The sequence below is a fragment of the Chamaea fasciata genome, unplaced genomic scaffold, assembly GCF_029207755.1.
Source record: "Chamaea fasciata isolate MVZ Bird 193981 ecotype frontalis unplaced genomic scaffold, bChaFas1.0.hap1 SCAF_2, whole genome shotgun sequence".
Classification (NCBI taxonomy): domain Eukaryota; kingdom Metazoa; phylum Chordata; class Aves; order Passeriformes; family Sylviidae; genus Chamaea; species Chamaea fasciata.
The window spans coordinates 99401400-99409488 of NW_027094087.1; the positions used below are offsets into that span (position 1 = coordinate 99401400).

General features: G+C 38.3%; 1 long non-coding RNA gene across 1 annotated transcript; it reads right to left on the reverse strand.

Annotated features, from left to right (window-relative positions):
* Window positions 1-2103: 2103 nt before the first annotated feature.
* On the reverse strand, window positions 2104-6809 carry LOC136286087 (uncharacterized). The gene is made up of 4 exons (XR_010719745.1): window positions 6615-6809; window positions 5540-5601; window positions 5385-5438; window positions 2104-3674 (listed from the first exon to the last, which is right to left on the reverse strand). It is a non-coding gene; the product is annotated as an uncharacterized lncRNA (long non-coding RNA).
* Window positions 6810-8089: the final 1280 nt, after the last annotated feature.

Here is an 8089-nt window from a genome sequence, read left to right on the forward strand (position 1 = left end):
AGGACCTGTCAGCATTAAAAAGTCTTGGGAACAACTGCTTTCACCCAGAATTTCTCCAAAACAGAGACTTCTGCTCCTCATATAGATATTTTCACAAATAAAGGCTGCTAAGTTATCAGAGAAATCAGGCAGAGAAGTAGAAGTTAAAATGTTCAGAGGCAGAAAATTTTGTCACAAGTCCGAGGAAAACTGAAATGACATTGTGGGAAGTAGGACAGCAAGAAAGTGATAATAAAGGGATTTACACCTTTATTTTCTACAGGTGATTTACCTACTCACTTCTGTAGCACCCTGAAGTGACATCCTTGGAGCAATATGTACATACACAGCAGATGGTCAAAGAACTAGTACAAGGTTGAGCATAATTCTCCTTGCAGGGAAAGCCCAAAAGGGTGCACACAGCTATAGCAAAGCCCTTAAAGTTAATTTCAGGACTTATACCTCTCTGAGGACACTTTAGAGTAACAACAGCTCAGTAATATGAAAATAAAACCCTTCTGGTGCAACTTAGAGTTTGAGGATGAAATGGGTACTATTTATATTTTGTTTTGCTGCTTTGACACTCACAGATACTAGGCCAATAAAAGGACTAATTAGCTCCCTGACATCAGCAGGGGAGAATAAATGAATGTTAAATGTTGATATGTTTAGATAAGAAAATGTATGCTTCAAAGTGTGTATATTGCAAAGTTCATCTCTAGCTCTAATAGGATGATTTTTTGACATTTATAAAAGCAGTTCTGTGTTTTTACAAGAACCCCACCATTTCCTATTTTTATTACATACTATTACTATCAGTAATGTGTAAGCATAAACACAGTTTGTCAGTCTCACCCTATATATTTCCCATTGAAGACAAAATAAAAGATGACCTGGCTAACTGAATCTCCTTCAGAGTTTTCATCTCCACGTTGTTTGTGCTGCTCCAGCTCTGCCTGCATACAAGATCCAATGAACATTTCAGATCCAACATCCTCTGGCCAGTCACCTGTGTGAAACAAACTACTTACCTCTAATGCCCATCCACTGCAGACATCAGGGTTCAGAGGACCAGGTGCCATCAAGGCTTCTCAGAGGGCAGAGGGTGCCCTGACATTCATTCATCTTGGAGCCTGCTGGTCTCACACCCAATGCAAACTTATTTTTGTATGGATGAGACTGCTGCCCCCACACCTGCTTGCAAGTGTAGGAGTCTGCACTCCTGTTCAGGTAACACAGAAAGCTTGATCCACCAGTAGCGATGGATCCCCCACCCCACAGTGGTGTAGAGGAGAAGAGTTCACTTGGCCAAATAAAATGTAAGGTTTTAACTAGATTATTTTATAATGTCACAAGAGCTTGGAGAGACCTCCTTAACCATCTGGGAATTACCCTCTCGTTGGGATTAGATGAATATACCATGAATTTAAGCCTCCAGCACTGTCTTTTGGCCAGGGTATTCATAACAAAATCATCCAAGCTCAGGAGGGCAACCAGGGAACAGAAAGCAAACCTATCCTGCTTAAAAGAGTAGGGGAAAGACAAGAACCAAGTGAAATAATGAGATACTTATTCTTAAGTCCATATCAACTGCTGTATCATTCTTTTAACCGTGGAGAAATTTTATAGAAAAAAACCCAATTTAAAAAAGTGAACACTATTTAGATACTGAAACAGGAGTTACTTATTCAAAGAAAAAAAAATAAAAATACATTAATAAATGAAAAGCACAGAAAACAGGCAGACATGAGTCCAGAGGAAATTAAACCTTAATTACTAAAAAACTCTCTGGGAATAGATTCCTGCTGTAACATGTTAAGAACAATAATAGTTAACTTAATATCAAATTTTCAGTAAGCTTTAAGACACTGAAAAAAAGCCCCGAAATGTGCTCTACCTAAATGTAGATCTTAAATTCTAGCTGTTCTGATTCCTTCAGTTTGACAGAAAATCTTCAGTAACAGTCTTCAAGCAGACATGAATTTAAAGAGCTGAAGAGGTTGCAAAATCTTTTCAGGCTACTTAAAAGACATTAGAAAGCAGATTTTAATCCAATAAGCAGGTTTGAAATAATTTATTTTTTTCAGCATCGACTGAGAACTAAGAATATTTCTCGACTGTTAAATATAAAAGAGGCAGTGACAAAGTTTTGAGTACTGGATCTCTGCTCCTCTGCCGTAAGTCACAGTTGCCTTGCTTCATGGTCCTGTTTTGGACCGCTCTTGTTAGCTCATTCCAAGGCAACACCCAGATATGGTTCTGGCAATAGATCATTCCAGAGATCTCTTTCCAAGGCTGAAGAAAGGGGATTCCCTGATTCCCCTCACACTGAGCTTTACAAGCAGGATTTGCTTCTTCAAACATGCACAAGTGTCTTCCTGCCGTGCCCCAAGGCACGGTACATGCATAATTATGATCTAATAATTAAGTCATTAAGGATGATAATGTTTAAAAGTCTTTAAAAAGGGATAATTATTACTTAAAGCCACAGGAACATCACATGGAGCTTAGAGATGTCTGGCCAAATGCTCTATAGCTCAAATTCAGACAAGCTGCTCTCAGTCCTGATGGGGTGGCCTGAAGAACTCTGGACACAAATGTCTTGTCCTCAGGGAGAGAGCCTGTCCTTCTTTAATCCAAAATCCTACAAATAGTCCAAGGGACTCCCTCAGGCTTATAAAGTATGTGCCATTAGGAATGTTCTGGGCAGATCTGAATCTTCACTGGCCTTTGGTACAAGCAATTTTACTTGATGATACTTCCCTGATTCTAATTATCTTCTGCCATTGGGGGACAAAAGCAAATACAATAAACACATTTCAACAGATAATTATTTAGGAATCTTTTTGCCAAGCTGGACTCCACAGTCAGAATATTTCTCTGACATGTATAACACCCCACTCAGCATTTTCCTGCCTACAATAAAGAGCACTCAGCATAAAAGGAAGCAGAGCACAGCAGATCAGATGAGACAGAGGGTGAGAGGATCCCATCATGATGTAGATTCATGAAGAATCGTAATGACTGACTGTGGCTGTCTACTTTACTTCACCAAAGAGACACTATTTCCCTGCCACAGTCTCACAGAAGATCCCAAAGACCTGGAAAAGCAGGCCAGACACAAAAGAAACTCATCTGGAGAATAGTTAGTTATTAGCATACTAAGTGTGACTACAGACCTATGATTGTTGTCCTTTTGTCCTATTTTTGGGAAAAGGAAATTTGTTCTGGGATAGTTAACTTTTTATAATGACAAAAGACATTTAAAATAAATGATCAGTCCAGGTGAAACTAATCCTGATGATGTCAAAGAAAAGGTCCACTTTGCAATTCCAACTTCAAAACTAATGGAAAGGCTGAAAGATTGATGTGTATGATAAAAATTAAGAAAAATTTGACCAATTAATGAAAGACACAACCATTATGAAATATGTAGGCACTTTCTGATCTAAAATGTTGAGAGTAGGTTTGTAAATTTATACTTTGGAAATTCTGCAAGGGGGTGTCAGGAAAGTTATGAACCAACAGTTATGGCTTATGGCAATAATATCAGTAAATCTCATCTTAAATCTTGTGCATAAATGTCCTTCAGACTGTAATCATTAGGGCAGAAATACCTTGTCCTCAAACTGAGCAGTCATTTTCAGTCAATACACTATGGTGAAGTTTAAGTTTTTGTTTGTCATCACCGGGTTCTGTGAATAAAACAGACATTTAGAAACAGACATAAGAAAATAAATACAGGAACCAGCCTGTATGTTCTTTGTAAACACTTTTGAATTTTTTTTTCTCAGAAATATTTACGTTACTCTTACAATCCATTTAAAATCCTTACTAAAAAGGTTTTTCCTCCTCGAATACATTTAGATTCACTCTTTAATAGTGTTGACTGGAAAAGGCTATTTTCTCTCTATTTTTAAGACAGATATGTGCAACCAGCCTTTTCTCAAACACTGGACATAAAAGATAGCCACAAATCTTTTGTTGTTGCATAGACTATCAGTCTTCACTGTCACTCTGTCCCCATTTAAGCATTAAATACCATTTTTCAAAGCCACATATAGGATTTTTTATATAGTAATCTGAAATTTGAATATATCAAAAGTGCCCTTTTCATAAAGGGCATATATACTCCTTGGAAAATTTATTTTCTCCTGTCCTTTCTGAGAATTCTAAGTTGCACATAATTAGTACAACTTTGCCAAAATATTAAACTTCTGACTTTATATGAGATCATTTTTCCCCTCCTCACTTTTCAAAGGGATGGCTGGAAACAGCAATGTTGTGATATGAAAGCTGATTTCAGATTACACATAAATGTAGTTTCTATGGCCTGTTCCTGGACTGTTAATTGTTGTCTTCATGGTTAAATGACAGAGCTTTGTCTATAGTCCCAAACACTGAAGTCAGTTTATAAAAATGGGGAAAGCTAGCTATATAAAGATAGATTACATATGTAAAATATCTTACTATTTATACATGAATTGCTTACAAAAGATTCACAGAGTAGCATCAAAGACAATTACATAAATGTTCACAGGCAATTTTTTGATACATTATGAACACTGTTATTTTTTGTAAATCAAAAATGTTTCAAAAGACAAAATACATCTTACATGTCTTTCACTTATAAATACAGCCAAATCAGATAAGAAATATTTTCCATTGCTAACCTGGGCCAAGAATGCTAACTAACAGCAGAGTTCACAAGGGTCTCTCTGAAAATAGCTGCTCTAAATATGTGGTTAGATTAGGCTGTCTAAACATTTGTAAGAGCTCAAGAAAAGCTATCTGGAAAGGCTATCTTTCATTTCTAATTGTAATATTTTCATTTCTAACTGTAATATTTTCATAGGGTATGACTTTTATTGGCTACCGCATCTAATCCCCATTGACTCTGCTTCCCTTCCTCTAGTACTGAGGATTAAGCAATAATTCCCACCATCTTGAGACACACAGACCAGACCAATTAAACTGTAACACACATATTGAAATTCTGATTACTGCTTCATATTTTGGTTGTAAGTATCGAGCACACTTACAGATTGCCCTAAATCTCTCAGCAAGGGAATAAGAACTGCAAACATGAACACGATAAAACTGTCTCTGTGCTCTGATCAATCTATTCATCCATTTACAAAGAGAGCACAGGAGAGATAAGCAGCCAGATGCTGCAATACAACATCCAGGTCCCTCTGCTGGGTTGGGTACTGTCAGGGGCACATTTTCCCTCTCGGTTACTCTCTGTGGGTGGCCCCTGCCTTCCCCAACAATGTGCAGGCACGCAGCCCCACACAGGAGATAAAAGGGTGGAGAGCACTGGGTTCTAAATCAGTTCCAGCAGGTGGGAAAACAGATCTGACGGATAACATTGAGCATGTAAATAAGAATCTCATAATACAAACCTCTTCTCTGGGCATTTTTCTTTAAAGCATGGTGGTGTCAACAGTGCTCAGATACTGAAGAGGAAATGAAAGCAGTAAGCTGTCAAAACACCAGCACGTTGTTCTGCTCAGCCACAGACTTTTGCTGTTTTTATGAAGTGCAGCATCTCACATACTTGCAAATCTTGTCAACTTGCCATTTGCCACAAGTCTTGTCATCTTGGCGTGCGCCAGAGTGCTGCTTTGGGAGAGTTGAACAGAAGCTTCAAGAAGAGTTGAATACAGACTTACCAGCTATACACAGTGCCAGGTGTGGTGTGAATAAAGGTCATCAACACTGGAGTACGAGACAAAAAACCCAAGTTTAATATAAGGAGTTTTAGGAAACAGATAGAAAGGACAGCTCTGAACTGAACTGAGGGGTTTCACAGACTTGGTCAGTGAGCTGTTCACGCACAGATGGGTCTGTGGTTAAAGTCTGAAGCCTTAGGTACCATTGCCATTTGAGGAACAGACAGAAAGAACAGGTTTAGAAAGGTGTCTTTTCTCCTTGTTTCCAACCTCAGCAGTGTAACAGACTGGGAGTATGCCTAATGTTGCCTTACGGCTCACTTGCAGTCAGCAAGGCAATTTTGGACAATGATTGACTTCCAGAGGAGAGTTTAGCAGCTCCTTCAAAGGCTAAGTCAGCCCTAGCAGACAACTGAAGCTCTATGCTACTTCTTGGCTTTGTGCATGTATGATCTTGCACAAATGTGCTCTGATCAAGCACCGGAGTAAATATCAACACAATCTTTCCAGCTTCGGCTGTGGGAGCCTAACAGTCCTGTGCATTGGAAATCTGCAGCCTAACTTAGCCTCTGAAACTGCTTGCACTGAGCCAAATCACTCACTACTCAAGGAAGGGACTTATTGGTACCTATCACTGGATTTATTTCCTCTAACTCTGGATTTTTACAAACTAGTGTATGGGTTTATCACACCAAGTACATGCATGTGCTTTGAAATGAGGCTGGTGTTCTAGTGAGCCTGTTTGCCTCCACTGACCCTGAACTGATTCCAGGGTGACTGGCTCAGGTGTGGGTGGATTCAGTCTTCACAATCACAAGCAACTCCTTCAGCTGTTGTTCAGCCATGTAATAAAATCAGTGTTTTCCAGATGCATTTTTCATCTGCCTCTGATACACTGCCTGAAAAATGTTGATTTCCTAGAAATATTTTAAATTAATATGCCACAAGCCAATAACTTACCACTTGCAGAATTCACAATGCATCCCATCTGGGGTTGTTGCTTCACACAAATTGAAATATTTGTGTCCTTCTTTCCTCAAGGTGAAATGAGGTCTTCCAAAATTTTCTGCAGGTCTCATAGGCTTTCAGGCATTCTGTCCATTTTTAAATAACTTCAGACTAATAACTCTTTATGCCTTAGCTGCTATCCTGACATTCACCTGTAGCAAAAGATTTCCCTTTACATCAGTTTACTCCATATTTTATTCAATCTCTTTGTTTCGGTATAACATTGTTTTCACCTTTGAAAGCTCCTCTCCATTATTATTACCACTTTTTTTTTCAGGGCATGCAGGCTGCAACAGAGATATCTTAACAGTAAGGCAACAGCTTTTGTTCTGTATTGAACAATGCTTCACCAATGCTGTAAAAAATTATTGCATTCCGTAGAAAACAGTTTACTGTCTATGATGAAGATGAAGAGTAGTTTTACTGGAGATGCTATTCCAAATATTACATACACATTGGTTATATTCCACAACTGGAGTATTTTGAGTATTAAATTCCACAATTCCAATACTCCACTACAGGAGTATTTTTTCTAGTTTCAGAACACTTTAAAAGTAGCTTCTTTTCAAATATTAATCAAATCCTTTAGCCAAGTGTCCCTTACACTTTTTTCCATGCTTTGCTCTCTAACGCAGGTGAGTTAATATTGCAATCAAATTATATAACTTCGTGCTAAAAGTATTTTTGTTGTGTCAAATTTTCAATTAGTACCACAGTGAGAAGCATTCACATGTAAATAATGCACACACATTCACTAACCACTTAACAAGCCAACAAATAACCCAGTTCCATTTTGGAATACATTTGGTATCAGGAATATATCTGCAATAAATCAGTGGATGGGAATCCCACTATATTACACTGACCACACTTTCTACATTCCCTTCACTTGTCATCTGCAAGGAATCATTTTTCTTGGTGTTCACCTCTGACAGCAGGGAGAGGGGTGTAGTCCTTAAGTACTGAAATCCTCAAAAATGTCATCTCATACCTTTCAGACCCCTATTTTTTCCCATTCCATCCATTTTTTATAATTAGAGTTCATTATTAATAAAAATGAAGGGTATACCTCCGCAGTTTTTTCCCCAGCTCACATACTTTTAAGGCTAGAAATACATAAACTCCATGACCCTTTAAAAACTACTTATCTCCATCTGCAGTTAACTCCTAAATCAAGGTTGGATTGCTAAATAGCACTCCAGACTCTAAATCCCTCACTTGTGAACATCTCTTGACACCAGGTCTGATGCGTTCTTTTTGTGCTTACCTTACAAACATCACTGGATGCCACATCATCTGCACGTGAAGCCAAACTGCAGACTTGGATTAATACATTTGGCTGATACCATTCTCCAGAGTCACTGGAGAATGTAACAGCAACTCAGATCTCCAAGGATAATATAACCCAACAGCAGAGTACTGCATCC